The following is a 17713-nucleotide window of genomic DNA, read 5'->3' on the forward strand; positions in this document are numbered from 1 at the left end:
GAGTGACCCCTGCTGGTGGAAGTGAGGAAAAGCAAAAGCCTACAGCACCTGGTATTCCCAGGCGGTCTCCCATCCAAGTACTAACCAGGCCCGACCCTGCTTAGCTTCCGAGATCAGACGAGTTCAGGGTGGTGTGGCCGTAGGCAGAGACAGGCTTCTCACTTACTCCTCTTCTACTTTGCAGCCTGGCTGCTGGCAGCCCTTTGCACTACTTCACGCTAGACCTTTTTCTTCACTTTTTGCCTTCTCTTAAGGGAACTTCATACTCCAACAGGAGCAGTGCAAGAGCTGGGGGCGGCCCTTATACCCACAGGTGTTGTTCAGCAACCAGTCACAGGCCGCAGCCGCCCTCTTTCAAAAGGGCTGGGCGCAAGGTCTGCGCAGGGCTAAGAAACCATCCCGGGGGTGAAAGAAAGATCAAGCTGGACCAGAGCCCATTGTCCAGGAGTCGGCTAAGGAAGAAGTTGAGATGGTTGCCCGTGCCTGGAAGCGAAGCTGCTTTTCAGTCAGCTTCTCTTTTCTTAGGGCACGTTGTCTGCAAAGATGTTCAGCCTGTGTTGCCCTGTAAATTGGTCTGCAGGTTACTAGCTATGGCTTCCAGCCCGGCGGGAGGCCCAGATACTATGGAAATGAAGCCTGCTATTATTAAAAGTAAAAAGCCACAACGCTGGTGGCCACCACGCCCGCTGCGGCTGCTAAGAGTGATAGCGGTAAGACTGAGAATACTAGGATTTTGCAAGGCCTAAAGAGTGCAAGAGAGAAAGCGAATGTAAAAGAAGCAAGTGTGCAGTGTAAAAAGTGAATGTAAAAATGGCATAGAGGAGAGTGACCCCTGCTGGTGGAAGTGAGGAAAAGCAAAAGCCTACAGCACCTGGAATTCCCAGGCGGTCTCCCATCCAAGTACTAACCAGGCCCGACCCTGCTTAGCTTCCGAGATCAGACGAGATCGGGCGTGTTCAGGGTGGTGTGGCCGTAGGCAGAGACAGGCTTCTCACTTACTCCTCTTCTACTTTGCAGCCTGGCTGCTGGCAGCTCTTTGCACTACTTCACGCTAGACCTTCTTCTTCACTTTTTGCCTTCTCTTAAGGGAACTTCATACTCCAACAGGAGCAGTGCAAGAGCTGGGGGGCGGCCCTTATACCCACAGGTGTTGTTCAGCAACCAGTCACAGGCCGCAGCCGCCCTCTTTCAAAAGGGCTGGGCGCAAGGTCTGCGCAGGGCTAAGAAACCATCCCGGGGGTGAAAGAAAGAGCAAGCTGGACCAGAGCCCATTGTCCAGTAGTCGGCTAAGGAAGAAGTTGAGATGGTTGCCCGTGCCTGGAAGCGAAGCTGCTTTTCAGTCAGCTTCTCTTTTCTTAGGGCGCGTTGTCTGCAAAGATGTTCAGCCTGTGTTGCCCTGTAAATTGGTCTGCAGGTTACTAGCTATGGCTTCCAGCCCGGCGGGAGGCCCAGATACTATGGAAATGAAGCCTGCTATTATTAAAAGTAAAAAGCCACAACGCTGGTGGCCACCACGCCCGCTGCGGCTGCTAAGAGTGATAGCGGTAAGACTGAGAATACAAGGATTTTGCAAGGCCTAAAGAGTGCAAGAGAGAAAGCGAATGTAAAAGAAGCAAGTGTGCAGTGTAAAAAGTGAATGTAAAAATGGCATAGAGGAGAGTGACCCCTGCTGGTGGAAGTGAGGAAAAGCAAAAGCCTACAGCACCTGGTATTCCCAGGCGGTCTCCCATCCAAGTACTAACCAGGCCCGACCCTGCTTAGCTTCCGAGATCAGACGAGATCGGGCGTGTTCAGGGTGGTGTGGCCGTAGGCGGAGACAAATTTCTCACTTACTCCTCTTCTACTTTGCAGCCTGGCTGCTGGCAGCTCTTTGCACTACTTCACCCTAGACCTTTTTCTTCACTTTTTGCCTTCTCTTAAGGGAACTTCATACTCCAACAGGAGCAGTGCAAGAGCTGGGGGCGGCCCTTATACCCACAGGTGTTGTTCAGCAACCAGTCACAGGCCGCAGCCGCCCTCTTTCAAAAGGGCTGGGCGCAAGGTCTGCGCAGGGCTAAGAAACCATCCCGGGGGTGAAAGAAAGAGCAAGCTGGACCAGAGCCCATTGTCCAGGAGTCGGCTAAGGAAGAAGTTGAGATGGTTGCCCGTGCCTGGAAGCGAAGCTGCTTTTCAGTCAGCTTCTCTTTTCTTAGGGCGCGTTGTCTGCAAAGATGTTCAGCCTGTGTTGCCCTGTAAATTGGACTGCAGGTTACTAGCTATGGCTTCCAGCCCGGCGGGAGGCCCAGATACTATGGAAATGAAGCCTGCTATTATTAAAAGTAAAAAGCCACAACGCTGGTGGCCACCACGCCCGCTGCGGCTGCTAAGAGTGATAGCGGTAAGACTGAGAATACTAGGATTTTGCAAGGCCTAAAGAGTGCAAGAGAGAAAGCGAATGTAAAAGAAGCAAGTGTGCAGTGTAAAAAGTGAATGTAAAAATGGCATAGAGGAGAGTGACCCCTGCTGGTGGAAGTGAGGAAAAGCAAAAGCCTACAGCACCTGGTATTCCCAGGCGGTCTCCCATCCAAGTACTAACCAGGCCCAACCCTGCTTAGCTTCCGAGATCAGACAAGATCGGGCGTGTTCAGGGTGGTGTGGCCGTAGGCAGAGACAGGCTTCTCACTTACTCCTCTTCTACTTTGCAGCCTGGCTGCTGGCAGCTCTTTGCACTACTTCACGCTAGACCTTCTTCTTCACTTTTTGCCTTCTCTTAAGGGAACTTCATACTCCAACAGGAGCAGTGCAAGAGCTGGGGGGCGGCCCTTATACCCACAGGTGTTGTTCAGCAACCAGTCACAGGCCGCAGCCGCCCTCTTTCAAAAGGGCTGGGCGCAAGGTCTGCGCAGGGCTAAGAAACCATCCCGGGGGTGAAAGAAAGAGCAAGCTGGACCAGAGCCCATTGTCCAGTAGTCGGCTAAGGAAGAAGTTGAGATGGTTGCCCGTGCCTGGAAGCGAAGCTGCTTTTCAGTCAGCTTCTCTTTTCTTAGGGCGCGTTGTCTGCAAAGATGTTCAGCCTGTGTTGCCCTGTAAATTGGTCTGCAGGTTACTAGCTATGGCTTCCAGCCCGGCGGGAGGCCCAGATACTATGGAAATGAAGCCTGCTATTATTAAAAGTAAAAAGCCACAACGCTGGTGGCCACCACGCCCGCTGCGGCTGCTAAGAGTGATAGCGGTAAGACTGAGAATACTAGGATTTTGCAAGGCCTAAAGAGTGCAAGAGAGAAAGCGAATGTAAAAGAAGCAAGTGTGCAGTGTAAAAAGTGAATGTAAAAATGGCATAGAGGAGAGTGACCCCTGCTGGTGGAAGTGAGGAAAAGCAAAAGCCTACAGCACCTGGTATTCCCAGGCGGTCTCCCATCCAAGTACTAACCAGGCCCGACCCTGCTTAGTTTCCGAGATCAGACGTGTTCAGGGTGGTGTGGCCGTAGGCAGAGACAGTCTTCTCACTTACTCCTCTTCTACTTTGCAGCCTGGCTGCTGGCAGCTCTTTGCACTACTTCACGCTAGACCTTTTTCTTCACTTTTTGCCTTCTCTTAAGGGAACTTCATACTCCAACAGGAGCAGTTCAAGAGCTGGGGGGCAGCCCTTATACCCACAGGTGTTGTTCAGCAACCAGTCACAGGCCGCAGCCGCCCTCTTTCAAAAGGGCTGGGCGCAAGGTCTGCGCAGGGCTAAGAAACCATCCCGGGGGTGAAAGAAAGAGCAAGCTGGACCAGAGCCCATTGTCCAGGAGTCGGCTAAGGAAGAAGTTGAGATGGTTGCCCGTGCCTGGAAGCGAAGCTGCTTTTTAGTCAGCTTCTCTTTTCTTAGGGCGCGTTGTCTGCAAAGATGTTCAGCCTGTGTTGCCCTGTAAATTGGTCTGCAGGTTACTAGCTATGGCTTCCAGCCCGGCGGGAGGCCCAGATACTATGGAAATGAAGCCTGCTATTATTAAAAGTAAAAAGCCACAACGCTGGTGGCCACCACACCCGCTGCGGCTGCTAAGAGTGATAGCGGTAAGACTGAGAATACTAGGATTTTGCAAGGCCTAAAGAGTGCAAGAGAGAAAGCGAATGTAAAAGAAGCAAGTGTGCAGTGTAAAAAGTGAATGTAAAAATGGCATAGAGGAGAGTGACCCCTGCTGGTGGAAGTGAGGAAAAGCAAAAGCCTACAGCACCTGGTATTCCCAGGCGGTCTCCCATCCAAGTACTAACCAGGCCCGACCCTGCTTAGCTTCCGAGATCAGACGAGATCGGGCGTGTTCAGGGTGGTGTGGCCGTAGGCAGAGACAGGCTTCTCACTTACTCCTCTTCTACTTTGCAGCCTGGCTGCTGGCAGCCCTTTGCACTACTTCACGCTAGACCTTTTTCTTCACTTTTTGCCTTCTCTTAAGGGAACTTCATACTCCAACAGGAGCAGTGCAAGAGCTGGGGGCGGCCCTTATACCCACAGGTGTTGTTCAGCAACCAGTCACAGGCCGCAGCCGCCCTCTTTCAAAAGGGCTGGGCGCAAGGTCTGCGCAGGGCTAAGAAACCATCCCGGGGGTGAAAGAAAGAGCAAGCTGGACCAGAGCCCATTGTCCAGGAGTCGGCTAAGGAAGAAGTTGAGATGGTTGCCCGTGCCTGGAAGCGAAGCTGCTTTTCAGTCAGCTTCTCTTTTCTTAGGGCACGTTGTCTGCAAAGATGTTCAGCCTGTGTTGCCCTGTAAATTGGTCTGCAGGTTACTAGCTATGGCTTCCAGCCCGGCGGGAGGCCCAGATACTATGGAAATGAAGCCTGCTATTATTAAAAGTAAAAAGCCACAACGCTGGTGGCCACCACGCCCGCTGCGGCTGCTAAGAGTGATAGCGGTAAGACTGAGAATACTAGGATTTTGCAAGGCCTAAAGAGTGCAAGAGAGAAAGCGAATGTAAAAGAAGCAAGTGTGCAGTGTAAAAAGTGAATGTAAAAATGGCATAGAGGAGAGTGACCCCTGCTGGTGGAAGTGAGGAAAAGCAAAAGCCTACAGCACCTGGTATTCCCAGGCGGTCTCCCATCCAAGTACTAACCAGGCCCGACCCTGCTTAGCTTCCGAGATCAGACGAGATCGGGCGTGTTCAGGGTGGTGTGGCCGTAGGCGGAGACAATCTTCTCACTTACTCCTCTTCTACTTTGCAGCCTGGCTGCTGGCAGCTCTTTGCACTACTTCACGCTAGACCTTTTTCTTCACTTTTTGCCTTCTCTTAAGGGAACTTCATACTCCAACAGGAGCAGTGAAAGAGCTGGGGGCGGCCCTTATACCCACAGGTGTTGTTCAGCAACCAGTCACAGGCCGCAGCCGCCCTCTTTCAAAAGGGCTGGGCGCAAGGTCTGCGCAGGGCTAAGAAACCATCCCGGGGGTGAAAGAAAGAGCAAGCTGGACCAGAGCCCATTGTCCAGGAGTCGGCTAAGGAAGAAGTTGAGATGGTTGCCCGTGCCTGGAAGCGAAGCTGCTTTTCAGTCAGCTTCTCTTTTTTTAGGGCGCGTTGTCTGCAAAGATGTTCAGCCTGTGTTGCCCTGTAAATTGGACTGCAGGTTACTAGCTATGGCTTCCAGCCCGGCGGGAGGCCCAGATACTATGGAAATGAAGCCTGCTATTATTAAAAGTAAAAAGCCACAACGCTGGTGGCCACCACGCCCGCTGCGGCTGCTAAGAGTGATAGCGGTAAGACTGAGAATACTAGGATTTTGCAAGGCCTAAAGAGTGCAAGAGAGAAAGCGAATGTAAAAGAAGCAAGTGTGCAGTGTAAAAAGTGAATGTAAAAATGGCATAGAGGAGAGTGACCCCTGCTGGTGGAAGTGAGGAAAAGCAAAAGCCTACAGCACCTGGTATTCCCAGGCGGTCTCCCATCCAAGTACTAACCAGGCCCGACCCTGCTTAGCTTCCAAGATCAGACAAGATCGGGCGTGTTCAGGGTGGTGTGGCCGTAGGCAGAGACAGGCTTCTCACTTACTCCTCTTCTACTTTGCAGCCTGGCTGCTGGCAGCTCTTTGCACTACTTCACGCTAGACCTTCTTCTTCACTTTTTGCCTTCTCTTAAGGGAACTTCATACTCCAACAGGAGCAGTGCAAGAGCTGGGGGCGGCCCTTATACCCACAGGTGTTGTTCAGCAACTAGTCACAGGCCGCAGCCGCCCTCTTTCAAAAGGGCTGGGCGCAAGGTCTGCGCAGGGCTAAGAAACCATCCCGGGGGTGAAAGAAAGAGCAAGCTGGACCAGAGCCCATTGTCCAGTAGTCGGCTAAGGAAGAAGTTGAGATGGTTGCCCGTGCCTGGAAGCGAAGCTGCTTTTCAGTCAGCTTCTCTTTTCTTAGGGCGCGTTGTCTGCAAAGATGTTCAGCCTGTGTTGCCCTGTAAATTGGTCTGCAGGTTACTAGCTATGGCTTCCAGCCCGGCGGGAGGCCCAGATACTATGGAAATGAAGCCTGCTATTATTAAAAGTAAAAAGCCACAACGCTGGTGGCCACCACGCCCGCTGCGGCTGCTAAGAGTGATAGCGGTAAGACTGAGAATACTAGGATTTTGCAAGGCCTAAAGAGTGCAAGAGAGAAAGCGAATGTAAAAGAAGCAAGTGTGCAGTGTAAAAAGTGAATGTAAAAATGGCATAGAGGAGAGTGACCCCTGCTGGTGGAAGTGAGGAAAAGCAAAAGCCTACAGCACCTGGTATTCCCAGGCGGTCTCCCATGCAAGTACTAACCAGGCCCGACCCTGCTTAGCTTCCGAGATCAGACGAGATCGGGCGTGTTTAGGGTGGTGTGGCCGTAGGCAGAGACAGGCTTCTCACTTACTCCTCTTCTACTTTGCAGCCTGGCTGCTGGCAGCCCTTTGCACTACTTCACGCTAGACCTTTTTCTTCACTTTTTGCCTTCTCTTAAGGGAACTTCATACTCCAACAGGAGCAGTGCTAGAGCTGGGGGCGGCCCTTATACCCACAGGTGTTGTTCAGCAACCAGTCACAGGCCGCAGCCGCCCTCTTTCAAAAGGGCTGGGCGCAAGGTCTGCGCAGGGCTAAGAAACCATCCCGGGGGTGAAAGAAAGAGCAAGCTGGACCAGAGCCCATTGTCCAGTAGTCGGCTAAGGAAGAAGTTGAGATGGTTGCCCGTGCCTGGAAGCGAAGCTGCTTTTCAGTCAGCTTCTCTTTTCTTAGGGCGCGTTGTCTGCAAAGATGTTCAGCCTGTGTTGCCCTGTAAATTGGTCTGCAGGTTACTAGCTATGGCTTCCAGCCCGGCGGGAGGCCCAGATACTATGGAAATGAAGCCTGCTATTATTAAAAGTAAAAAGCCACAACGCTGGTGGCCACCACGCCCGCTGCGGCTGCTAAGAGTGATAGCGGTAAGACTGAGAATACTAGGATTTTGCAAGGCCTAAAGAGTGCAAGAGAGAAAGCGAATGTAAAAGAAGCAAGTGTGCAGTGTAAAAAGTGAATGTAAAAATGGCATAGAGGAGAGTGACCCCTGCTGGTGGAAGTGAGGAAAAGCAAAAGCCTACAGCACCTGGTATTCCCAGGCAGTCTCCCTTCCAAGTACTAACCAGGCCCGACCCTGCTTAGCTTCCGAGATCAGACGAGATCGGGCGTGTTCAGGGTGGTGTGGCCATAGGCGGAGACAAATTTCTCACTTACTCCTCTTCTACTTTGCAGCCTGGCTGCTGGCAGCTCTTTGCACTACTTCACGCTAGACCTTTTTCTTCACTTTTTGCCTTCTCTTAAGGGAACTTCATACTCCAACAGGAGCAGTGCAAGAGCTGGGGGCGGCCCTTATACCCACAGGTGTTGTTCAGCAACCAGTCACAGGCCGCAGCCGCCCTCTTTCAAAAGGGCTGGGCGCAAGGTCTGCGCAGGGCTAAGAAACCATCCCGGGGGTGAAAGAAAGAGCAAGCTGGACCAGAGCCCATTGTCCAGGAGTCGGCTAAGGAAGAAGTTGAGATGGTTGCCCGTGCCTGGAAGCGAAGCTGCTTTTCAGTCAGCTTCTCTTTTCTTAGGGCACGTTGTCTGCAAAGATGTTCAGCCTGTGTTGCCCTGTAAATTGGTCTGCAGGTTACTAGCTATGGCTTCCAGCCCGGCGGGAGGCCCAGATACTATGGAAATGAAGCCTGCTATTATTAAAAGTAAAAAGCCACAACGCTGGTGGCCACCACGCCCGCTGCGGCTGCTAAGAGTGATAGCGGTAAGACTGAGAATACTAGGATTTTGCAAGGCCTAAAGAGTGCAAGAGAGAAAGCGAATGTAAAAGAAGCAAGTGTGCAGTGTAAAAAGTGAATGTAAAAATGGCATAGAGGAGAGTGACCCCTGCTGGTGGAAGTGAGGAAAAGCAAAAGCCTACAGCACCTGGTATTCCCAGGCGGTCTCCCATCCAAGTACAAACCAGGCCCGACCCTGCTTAGCTTCCGAGATCAGACGAGATCGGGCGTGTTCAGGGTGGTGTGGCCGTAGGCAGAGACAGGCTTCTCACTTACTCCTCTTCTACTTTGCAGCCTGGCTGCTGGCAGCCCTTTGCACTACTTCACGCTAGACCTTTTTCTTCACTTTTTGCCTTCTCTTAAGGGAACTTCATACTCCAACAGGAGCAGTGCAAGAGCTGGGGGCGGCCCTTATACCCACAGGTGTTGTTCAGCAACCAGTCACAGGCCGCAGCCGCCCTCTTTCAATAGGGCTGGGCGCAAGGTCTGCGCAGGGCTAAGAAACCATCCCGGGGGTGAAAGAAAGAGCAAGCTGGACCAGAGCCCATTGTCCAGGAGTCGGCTAAGGAAGAAGTTGAGATGGTTGCCCGTGCCTGGAAGCGAAGCTGCTTTTCAGTCAGCTTCTCTTTTCTTAGGGCGCGTTGTCTGCAAAGATGTTCAGCCTGTGTTGCCCTGTAAATTGGTCTGCAGGTTACTAGCTATGGCTTCCAGCCCGGCGGGAGGCCCAGATACTATGGAAATGAAGCCTGCTATTATTAAAAGTAAAAAGCCACAACGCTGGTGGCCACCACGCCCGCTGCGGCTGCTAAGAGTGATAGCGGTAAGACTGAGAATACTAGGATTTTGCAAGGCCTAAAGAGTGCAAGAGAGAAAGCGAATGTAAAAGAAGCAAGTGTGCAGTGTAAAAAGTGAATGTAAAAATGGCATAGAGGAGAGTGACCCCTGCTGGTGGAAGTGAGGAAAAGCAAAAGCCTACAGCACCTGGTATTCCCAGGCGGTCTCCCATCCAAGTACTAACCAGGCCCGACCCTGCTTAGCTTCCGAGGTCAGACGAGATCGAGCGTGTTCAGGGTGGTGTGGCCATAGGCAGAGACAGGCTTCTCACTTACTCCTCTTCTACTTTGCAGCCTGGCTGCTGGCAGCTCTTTGCACTACTTCACGCTAGACCTTCTTCTTCACTTTTTGCCTTCTCTTAAGGGAACTTCATACTCCAACAGGAGCAGTGCAAGAGCTGGGGGGCGGCCCTTATACCCACAGGTGTTGTTCAGCAACCAGTCACAGGCCGCAGCCGCCCTCTTTCAAAAGGGCTGGGCGCAAGGTCTGCGCAGGGCTAAGAAACCATCCCGGGGGTGAAAGAAAGAGCAAGCTGGACCAGAGCCCATTGTCCAGTAGTCGGCTAAGGAAGAAGTTGAGATGGTTGCCCGTGCCTGGAAGCGAAGCTGCTTTTCAGTCAGCTTCTCTTTTCTTAGGGCGCGTTGTCTGCAAAGATGTTCAGCCTGTGTTGCCCTGTAAATTGGTCTGCAGGTTACTAGCTATGGCTTCCAGCCCGGCGGGAGGCCCAGATACTATGGAAATGAAGCCTGCTATTATTAAAAGTAAAAAGCCACAACGCTGGTGGCCACCACGCCCGCTGCGGCTGCTAAGAGTGATAGCGGTAAGACTGAGAATACTAGGATTTTGCAAGGCCTAAAGAGTGCAAGAGAGAAAGCGAATGTAAAAGAAGCAAGTGTGCAGTGTAAAAAGTGAATGTAAAAATGGCATAGAGGAGAGTGACCCCTGCTGGTGGAAGTGAGGAAAAGCAAAAGCCTACAGCACCTGGTATTCCCAGGCGGTCTCCCATCCAAGTACTAACCAGGCCCGACCCTGCTTAGCTTCCGAGGTCAGACGAGATCGAGCGTGTTCAGGGTGGTGTGGACATAGGCAGAGACAGGCTTCTCACTTACTCCTCTTCTACTTTGCAGCCTGGCTGCTGGCAGCTCTTTGCACTACTTCACGCTAGACCTTCTTCTTCACTTTTTGCCTTCTCTTAAGGGAACTTCATACTCCAACAGGAGCAGTGCAAGAGCTGGGGGGCGGCCCTTATACCCACAGGTGTTGTTCAGCAACCAGTCACAGGCCGCAGCCGCCCTCTTTCAAAAGGGCTGGGCGCAAGGTCTGCGCAGGGCTAAGAAACCATCCCGGGGGTGAAAGAAAGAGCAAGCTGGACCAGAGCCCATTGTCCAGTAGTCGGCTAAGGAAGAAGTTGAGATGGTTGCCCGTGCCTGGAAGCGAAGCTGCTTTTCAGTCAGCTTCTCTTTTCTTAGGGCGCGTTGTCTGCAAAGATGTTCAGCCTGTGTTGCCCTGTAAATTGGTCTGCAGGTTACTAGCTATGGCTTCCAGCCCGGCGGGAGGCCCAGATACTATGGAAATGAAGCCTGCTATTATTAAAAGTAAAAAGCCACAACGCTGGTGGCCACCACGCCCGCTGCGGCTGCTAAGAGTGATAGCGGTAAGACTGAGAATACTAGGATTTTGCAAGGCCTAAAGAGTGCAAGAGAGAAAGCGAATGTAAAAGATGCAAGTGTGCAGTGTAAAAAGTGAATGTAAAAATGGCATAGAGGAGAGTGACCCCTGCTGGTGGAAGTGAGGAAAAGCAAAAGCCTACAGCACCTGGTATTCCCAGGCGGTCTCCCATCCAAGTACTAACCAGGCCCAACCCTGCTTAGCTTCCGAGATCAGACAAGATCGGGCGTGTTCAGGGTGGTGTGGCCATAGGCAGAGACAGGCTTCTCACTTACTCCTCTTCTACTTTGCAGCCTGGCTGCTGGCAGCTCTTTGCACTACTTCACGCTAGACCTTCTTCTTCACTTTTTGCCTTCTCTTAAGGGAACTTCATACTCCAACAGGAGCAGTGCAAGAGCTGGGGGGCGGCCCTTATACCCACAGGTGTTGTTCAGCAACCAGTCACAGGCCGCAGCCGCCCTCTTTCAAAAGGGCTGGGCGCAAGGTCTGCGCAGGGCTAAGAAACCATCCCGGGGGTGAAAGAAAGAGCAAGCTGGACCAGAGCCCATTGTCCAGTAGTCGGCTAAGGAAGAAGTTGAGATGGTTGCCCGTGCCTGGAAGCGAAGCTGCTTTTCAGTCAGCTTCTCTTTTCTTAGGGCGCGTTGTCTGCAAAGATGTTCAGCCTGTGTTGCCCTGTAAATTGGTCTGCAGGTTACTAGCTATGGCTTCCAGCCCGGCGGGAGGCCCAGATACTATGGAAATGAAGCCTGCTATTATTAAAAGTAAAAAGCCACAACGCTGGTGGCCACCACGCCCGCTGCGGCTGCTAAGAGTGATAGCGGTAAGACTGAGAATACTAGGATTTTGCAAGGCCTAAAGAGTGCAAGAGAGAAAGCGAATGTAAAAGAAGCAAGTGTGCAGTGTAAAAAGTGAATGTAAAAATGGCATAGAGGAGAGTGACCCCTGCTGGTGGAAGTGAGGAAAAGCAAAAGCCTACAGCACCTGGTATTCCCAGGCGGTCTCCCATCCAAGTACTAACCAGGCCCGACCCTGCTTAGCTTCCGAGATCAGATGTGTTCAGGGTGGTGTGGCTGTAGGCAGAGACAGTCTTCTCACTTACTCCTCTTCTACTTTGCAGCCTGGCTGCTGGCAGCTCTTTGCACTACTTCACGCTAGACCTTTTTCTTCACTTTTTGCCTTCTCTTAAGGGAACTTCATACTCCAACAGGAGCAGTGCAAGAGCTGGGGGCGGCCCTTATACCCACAGGTGTTGTTCAGCAACCAGTCACAGGCCGCAGCCGCCCTCTTTCAAAAGGGCTGGGCGCAAGGTCTGCGCAGGGCTAAGAAACCATCCCGGGGGTGAAAGAAAGAGCAAGCTGGACCAGAGCCCATTGTCCAGGAGTCGGCTAAGGAAGAAGTTGAGATGGTTGCCCGTGCCTGGAAGCGAAGCTGCTTTTTAGTCAGCTTCTCTTTTCTTAGGGCGCGTTGTCTGCAAAGATGTTCAGCCTGTGTTGCCCTGTAAATTGGTCTGCAGGTTACTAGCTATGGCTTCCAGCCCGGCGGGAGGCCCAGATACTATGGAAATGAAGCCTGCTATTATTAAAAGTAAAAAGCCACAACGCTGGTGGCCACCACGCCCGCTGCGGCTGCTAAGAGTGATAGCGGTAAGACTGAGAATACTAGGATTTTGCAAGGCCTAAAGAGTGCAAGAGAGAAAGCGAATGTAAAAGAAGCAAGTGTGCAGTGTAAAAAGTGAATGTAAAAATGGCATAGAGGAGAGTGACCCCTGCTGGTGGAAGTGAGGAAAAGCAAAAGCCTACAGCACCTGGTATTCCCAGGCGGTCTCCCATCCAAGTACTAACCAGGCCCGACCCTGCTTAGCTTCCGAGATCAGACGAGATCGGGCGTGTTCAGGGTGGTGTGGCAGTAGGCAGAGACAGGCTTCTCACTTACTCCTCTTCTACTTTGCAGCCTGGCTGCTGGCAGCCCTTTGCACTACTTCACGCTAGACCTTTTTCTTCACTTTTTGCCTTCTCTTAAGGGAACTTCATACTCCAACAGGAGCAGTGCAAGAGCTGGGGGCGGCCCTTATACCCACAGGTGTTGTTCAGCAACCAGTCACAGGCCGCAGCCGCCCTCTTTCAAAAGGGCTGGGCGCAAGGTCTGCGCAGGGCTAAGAAACCATCCCGGGGGTGAAAGAAAGAGCAAGCTGGACCAGAGCCCATTGTCCAGGAGTCGGCTAAGGAAGAAGTTGAGATGGTTGCCCGTGCCTGGAAGCGAAGCTGCTTTTCAGTCAGCTTCTCTTTTCTTAGGGCACGTTGTCTGCAAAGATGTTCAGCCTGTGTTGCCCTGTAAATTGGTCTGCAGGTTACTAGCTATGGCTTCCAGCCCGGCGGGAGGCCCAGATACTATGGAAATGAAGCCTGCTATTATTAAAAGTAAAAAGCCACAACGCTGGTGGCCACCACGCCCGCTGCGGCTGCTAAGAGTGATAGCGGTAAGACTGAGAATACTAGGATTTTGCAAGGCCTAAAGAGTGCAAGAGAGAAAGCGAATGTAAAAGAAGCAAGTGTGCAGTGTAAAAAGTGAATGTAAAAATGGCATAGAGGAGAGTGACCCCTGCTGGTGGAAGTGAGGAAAAGCAAAAGCCTACAGCACCTGGTATTCCCAGGCGGTCTCCCATCCAAGTACTAACCAGGCCCGACCCTGCTTAGCTTCCGAGATCAGACGAGATCGGGCGTGTTCAGGGTGGTGTGGCCGTAGGCAGAGACAGGCTTCTCACTTACTCCTCTTCTACTTTGCAGCCTGGTTGCTGGCAGCTCTTTGCACTACTTCACGCTAGACCTTCTTCTTCACTTTTTGCCTTCTCTTAAGGGAACTTCATACTCCAACAGGAGCAGTGCAAGAGCTGGGGGGCGGCCCTTATACCCACAGGTGTTGTTCAGCAACCAGTCACAGGCCGCTGCCGCCCTCTTTCAAAAGGGCTGGGCGCAAGGTCTGCGCAGGGCTAAGAAACCATCCCGGGGGTGAAAGAAAGAGCAAGCTGGACCAGAGCCCATTGTCCAGTAGTCGGCTAAGGAAGAAGTTGAGATGGTTGCCCGTGCCTGGAAGCGAAGCTGCTTTTCAGTCAGCTTCTCTTTTCTTAGGGCGCGTTGTCTGCAAAGATGTTCAGCCTGTGTTGCCCTGTAAATTGGTCTGCAGGTTACTAGCTATGGCTTCCAGCCCGGCGGGAGGCCCAGATACTATGGAAATGAAGCCTGCTATTATTAAAAGTAAAAAGCCACAACGCTGGTGGCTACCACGCCCGCTGCGGCTGCTAAGAGTGATAGCGGTAAGACTGAGAATACTAGGATTTTGCAAGGCCTAAAGAGTGCAAGAGAGAAAGCGAATGTAAAAGAAGCAAGTGTGCAGTGTAAAAAGTGAATGTAAAAATGGCATAGAGGAGAGTGACCCCTGCTGGTGGAAGTGAGGAAAAGCAAAAGCCTACAGCACCTGGTATTCCCAGGCGGTCTCCCATCCAAGTACTAACCAGGCCCGACCCTGCTTAGCTTCCGAGATCAGACGAGATCGAGCGTGTTCAGGGTGGTGTGGCCGTAGGCAGAGACAGGCTTCTCACTTACTCCTCTTCTACTTTGCAGCCTGGCTGCTGGCAGCTCTTTGCACTACTTCACGCTAGACCTTCTTCTTCACTTTTTGCCTTCTCTTAAGGGAACTTCATACTCCAACAGGAGCAGTGCAAGAGCTGGGGGGCGGCCCTTATACCCACAGGTGTTGTTCAGCAACCAGTCACAGGCCGCAGCCGCCCTCTTTCAAAAGGGCTGGGCGCAAGGTCTGCGCAGGGCTAAGAAACCATCCCGGGGGTGAAAGAAAGAGCAAGCTGGACCAGAGCCCATTGTCCAGTAGTCGGCTAAGGAAGAAGTTGAGATGGTTGCCCGTGCCTGGAAGCGAAGCTGCTTTTCAGTCAGCTTCTCTTTTCTTAGGGCGCGTTGTCTGCAAAGATGTTCAGCCTGTGTTGCCCTGTAAATTGGTCTGCAGGTTACTAGCTATGGCTTCCAGCCCGGCGGGAGGCCCAGATACTATGGAAATGAAGCCTGCTATTATTAAAAGTAAAAAGCCACAACGCTGGTGGCCACCACGCCCGCTGCGGCTGCTAAGAGTGATAGCGGTAAGACTGAGAATACTAGGATTTTGCAAGGCCTAAAGAGTGCAAGAGAGAAAGCGAATGTAAAAGAAGCAAGTGTGCAGTGTAAAAAGTGAATGTAAAAATGGCATAGAGGAGAGTGACCCCTGCTGGTGGAAGTGAGGAAAAGCAAAAGCCTACAGCACCTGGTATTCCCAGGCGGTCTCCCATCCAAGTACTAACCAGGCCCGACCCTGCTTAGCTTCCAAGATCAGACGAGATCGGGCGTGTTCAGGATGGTGTGGCCGTAGGCGGAGACAAATTTCTCACTTACTCCTCTTCTACTTTGCAGCCTGGCTGCTGGCAGCTCTTTGCACTACTTCACCCTAGACCTTTTTCTTCACTTTTTGCCTTCTCTTAAGGGAACTTCATACTCCAACAGGAGCAGTGCAAGAGCTGGGGGCGGCCCTTATACCCACAGGTGTTGTTCAGCAACCAGTCACAGGCCGCAGCCGCCCTCTTTCAAAAGGGCTGGGCGCAAGGTCTGCGCAGGGCTAAGAAACCATCCCGGGGGTGAAAGAAAGAGCAAGCTGGACCAGAGCCCATTGTCCAGTAGTCGGCTAAGGAAGAAGTTGAGATGGTTGCCCGTGCCTGGAAGCGAAGCTGCTTTTCAGTCAGCTTCTCTTTTCTTAGGGTGCGTTGTCTGCAAAGATGTTCAGCCTGTGTTGCCCTGTAAATTGGTCTGCAGGTTACTAGCTATGGCTTCCAGCCCGGCGGGAGGCCCAGATACTATGGAAATGAAGCCTGCTATTATTAAAAGAAAAAAGCCACAACGCTGGTGGCCACCACGCCCGCTGCGGCTGCTAAGAGTGATAGCGGTAAGACTGAGAATACTAGGATTTTGCAAGGCCTAAAGAGTGCAAGAGAGAAAGCGAATGTAAAAGAAGCAAGTGTGCAGTGTAAAAAGTGAATGTAAAAATGGCATAGAGGAGAGTGACCCCTGCTGGTGGAAGTGAGGAAAAGCAAAAGCCTACAGCACCTGGTATTCCCAGGCGGTCTCCCATCCAAGTACTAACCAGGCCCGACCCTGCTTAGCTTCCGAGATCAGACGAGATCGGGCGTGTTCAGGGTGGTGTGGCCGTAGGCGGAGACAAGCTTCTCACTTACTCCTCTTCTACTTTGCAGCCTGGCTGCTGGCAGCTCTTTGCACTACTTCACGCTAGACCTTTTTCTTCACTTTTTGCCTTCTCTTAAGGGAACTTCATACTCCAACAGGAGCAGTGCAAGAGCTGGGGGCGGCCCTTATACCCACAGGTGTTGTTCAGCAACCAGTCACAGGCCGCAGCCGCCCTCTTTCAAAAGGGCTGGGCGCAAGGTCTGCGCAGGGCTAAGAAACCATCCCGGGGGTGAAAGAAAGAGCAAGCTGGACCAGAGCCCATTGTCCAGGAGTCGGCTAAGGAAAAAGTTGAGATGGTTGCCCGTGCCTGGAAGCGAAGCTGCTTTTCAGTCAGCTTCTCTTTTCTTAGGGCACGTTGTCTGCAAAGATGTTCAGCCTGTGTTGCCCTGTAAATTGGTCTGCAGGTTACTAGCTATGGCTTCCAGCCCGGCGGGAGGCCCAGATACTATGGAAATGAAGCCTGCTATTATTAAAAGTAAAAAGCCACAACGCTGGTGGCCACCACGCCCGCTGCGGCTGCTAAGAGTGATAGCGGTAAGACTGAGAATACTAGGATTTTGCAAGGCCTAAAGAGTGCAAGAGAGAAAGCGAATGTAAAAGAAGCAAGTGTGCAGTGTAAAAAGTGAATGTAAAAATGGCATAGAGGAGAGTGACCCCTGCTGGTGGAAGTGAGGAAAAGCAAAAGCCTACAGCACCTGGTATTCCCAGGCGGTCTCCCATCCAAGTACTAACCAGGCCCGACCCTGCTTAGCTTACGAGATCGGGCGTGTTCAGGGTGGTGTGGCCGTAGGCAGAGACAGGCTTCTCACTTACTCCTCTTCTACTTTGCAGCCTGGCTGCTGGCAGCTCTTTGCACTACTTCACGCTAGACCTTCTTCTTCACTTTTTGCCTTCTCTTAAGGGAACTTCATACTCCAACAGGAGCAGTGCAAGAGCTGGGGGGCGGCCCTTATACCCACAGGTGTTGTTCAGCAACCAGTCACAGGCCGCAGCCGCCCTCTTTCAAAAGGGCTGGGCGCAAGGTCTGCGCAGGGCTAAGAAACCATCCCGGGGGTGAAAGAAAGAGCAAGCTGGACCAGAGCCCATTGTCCAGGAGTCGGCTAAGGAAGAAGTTGAGATGGTTGCCCGTGCCTGGAAGCGAAGCTGCTTTTCAGTCAGCTTCTCTTTTCTTAGGGCGCGTTGTCTGCAAAGATGTTCAGCCTGTGTTGCCCTGTAAATTGGTCTGCAGGTTACTAGCTATGGCTTCCAGCCCGGCGGGAGGCCCAGATACTATGGAAATGAAGCCTGCTATTATTAAAAGTAAAAAGCCACAACGCTGGTGGCCACCACGCCCGCTGCGGCTGCTAAGAGTGATAGCGGTAAGACTGAGAATACTAGGATTTTGCAAGGCCTAAAGAGTGCAAGAGAGAAAGCGAATGTAAAAGAAGCAAGTGTGCAGTGTAAAAAGTGAATGTAAAAATGGCATAGAGGAGAGTGACCCCTGCTGGTGGAAGTGAGGAAAAGCAAAAGCCTACAGCACCTGGTATTCCCAGGCGGTCTCCCATGCACGTACTAACCAGGCCCGACCCTGCGTAGCTTCCGAGATCAGGCGTGTTCAGGGTGGTGTGGCCGTAGGCAGAGACAGGCTTCTCACTTACTCCTCTTCTACTTTGCAGCCTGGCTGCTGGCAGCCCTTTGCACTACTTCACGCTAGACCTTTTTCTTCACTTTTTGCCTTCTCTT

General features: G+C 52.1%; 17 non-coding genes and 5 pseudogenes across 17 annotated transcripts; all 22 read right to left on the reverse strand.

Annotated features, from left to right (window-relative positions):
• Positions 1-36: 36 nt before the first annotated feature.
• Positions 37-145, reverse strand: LOC142189504 (5S ribosomal RNA; annotated as a pseudogene).
• Positions 146-859: 714 nt separating this feature from the next.
• LOC142189194 (5S ribosomal RNA) lies at positions 860-978 on the reverse strand. Its single transcript, XR_012713382.1, has one exon. It is a non-coding gene; the product is annotated as a 5S ribosomal RNA (ribosomal RNA).
• A 715-nt stretch (positions 979-1693) lies between these two features.
• LOC142189129 (5S ribosomal RNA) lies at positions 1694-1812 on the reverse strand. The gene has a single exon (XR_012713322.1). It is a non-coding gene; the product is annotated as a 5S ribosomal RNA (ribosomal RNA).
• A 714-nt stretch (positions 1813-2526) lies between these two features.
• LOC142189251 (5S ribosomal RNA) lies at positions 2527-2645 on the reverse strand. Its single transcript, XR_012713435.1, has one exon. It is a non-coding gene; the product is annotated as a 5S ribosomal RNA (ribosomal RNA).
• A 715-nt stretch (positions 2646-3360) lies between these two features.
• On the reverse strand, positions 3361-3469 carry LOC142189524 (5S ribosomal RNA; annotated as a pseudogene).
• Positions 3470-4184: 715 nt separating this feature from the next.
• LOC142189141 (5S ribosomal RNA) lies at positions 4185-4303 on the reverse strand. Its single transcript, XR_012713333.1, has one exon. It is a non-coding gene; the product is annotated as a 5S ribosomal RNA (ribosomal RNA).
• A 714-nt stretch (positions 4304-5017) lies between these two features.
• LOC142189154 (5S ribosomal RNA) lies at positions 5018-5136 on the reverse strand. Its single transcript, XR_012713344.1, has one exon. It is a non-coding gene; the product is annotated as a 5S ribosomal RNA (ribosomal RNA).
• Positions 5137-5850: 714 nt separating this feature from the next.
• Positions 5851-5969, reverse strand: LOC142189367 (5S ribosomal RNA). The gene has a single exon (XR_012713543.1). It is a non-coding gene; the product is annotated as a 5S ribosomal RNA (ribosomal RNA).
• Positions 5970-6683: 714 nt separating this feature from the next.
• Positions 6684-6802, reverse strand: LOC142189351 (5S ribosomal RNA). Its single transcript, XR_012713528.1, has one exon. It is a non-coding gene; the product is annotated as a 5S ribosomal RNA (ribosomal RNA).
• Positions 6803-7516: 714 nt separating this feature from the next.
• On the reverse strand, positions 7517-7635 carry LOC142189372 (5S ribosomal RNA). Its single transcript, XR_012713548.1, has one exon. It is a non-coding gene; the product is annotated as a 5S ribosomal RNA (ribosomal RNA).
• A 714-nt stretch (positions 7636-8349) lies between these two features.
• On the reverse strand, positions 8350-8468 carry LOC142189232 (5S ribosomal RNA). The gene has a single exon (XR_012713417.1). It is a non-coding gene; the product is annotated as a 5S ribosomal RNA (ribosomal RNA).
• Positions 8469-9182: 714 nt separating this feature from the next.
• Positions 9183-9301, reverse strand: LOC142189330 (5S ribosomal RNA). The gene has a single exon (XR_012713508.1). It is a non-coding gene; the product is annotated as a 5S ribosomal RNA (ribosomal RNA).
• A 715-nt stretch (positions 9302-10016) lies between these two features.
• LOC142189395 (5S ribosomal RNA) lies at positions 10017-10135 on the reverse strand. The gene has a single exon (XR_012713570.1). It is a non-coding gene; the product is annotated as a 5S ribosomal RNA (ribosomal RNA).
• Positions 10136-10850: 715 nt separating this feature from the next.
• Positions 10851-10969, reverse strand: LOC142189304 (5S ribosomal RNA). Its single transcript, XR_012713485.1, has one exon. It is a non-coding gene; the product is annotated as a 5S ribosomal RNA (ribosomal RNA).
• Positions 10970-11684: 715 nt separating this feature from the next.
• On the reverse strand, positions 11685-11793 carry LOC142189455 (5S ribosomal RNA; annotated as a pseudogene).
• A 714-nt stretch (positions 11794-12507) lies between these two features.
• LOC142189263 (5S ribosomal RNA) lies at positions 12508-12626 on the reverse strand. The gene has a single exon (XR_012713446.1). It is a non-coding gene; the product is annotated as a 5S ribosomal RNA (ribosomal RNA).
• A 714-nt stretch (positions 12627-13340) lies between these two features.
• LOC142189166 (5S ribosomal RNA) lies at positions 13341-13459 on the reverse strand. The gene has a single exon (XR_012713355.1). It is a non-coding gene; the product is annotated as a 5S ribosomal RNA (ribosomal RNA).
• A 715-nt stretch (positions 13460-14174) lies between these two features.
• On the reverse strand, positions 14175-14293 carry LOC142189227 (5S ribosomal RNA). The gene has a single exon (XR_012713413.1). It is a non-coding gene; the product is annotated as a 5S ribosomal RNA (ribosomal RNA).
• A 715-nt stretch (positions 14294-15008) lies between these two features.
• On the reverse strand, positions 15009-15127 carry LOC142189344 (5S ribosomal RNA). The gene has a single exon (XR_012713521.1). It is a non-coding gene; the product is annotated as a 5S ribosomal RNA (ribosomal RNA).
• Positions 15128-15841: 714 nt separating this feature from the next.
• LOC142189177 (5S ribosomal RNA) lies at positions 15842-15960 on the reverse strand. The gene has a single exon (XR_012713366.1). It is a non-coding gene; the product is annotated as a 5S ribosomal RNA (ribosomal RNA).
• A 714-nt stretch (positions 15961-16674) lies between these two features.
• On the reverse strand, positions 16675-16783 carry LOC142189459 (5S ribosomal RNA; annotated as a pseudogene).
• Positions 16784-17498: 715 nt separating this feature from the next.
• On the reverse strand, positions 17499-17607 carry LOC142189530 (5S ribosomal RNA; annotated as a pseudogene).
• Between the last annotated feature and the right edge of the window lie 106 nt (positions 17608-17713).

This window comes from Leptodactylus fuscus, unplaced genomic scaffold (assembly GCF_031893055.1).
Source record: "Leptodactylus fuscus isolate aLepFus1 unplaced genomic scaffold, aLepFus1.hap2 HAP2_SCAFFOLD_99, whole genome shotgun sequence".
NCBI lineage: Eukaryota > Metazoa > Chordata > Amphibia > Anura > Leptodactylidae > Leptodactylus > Leptodactylus fuscus.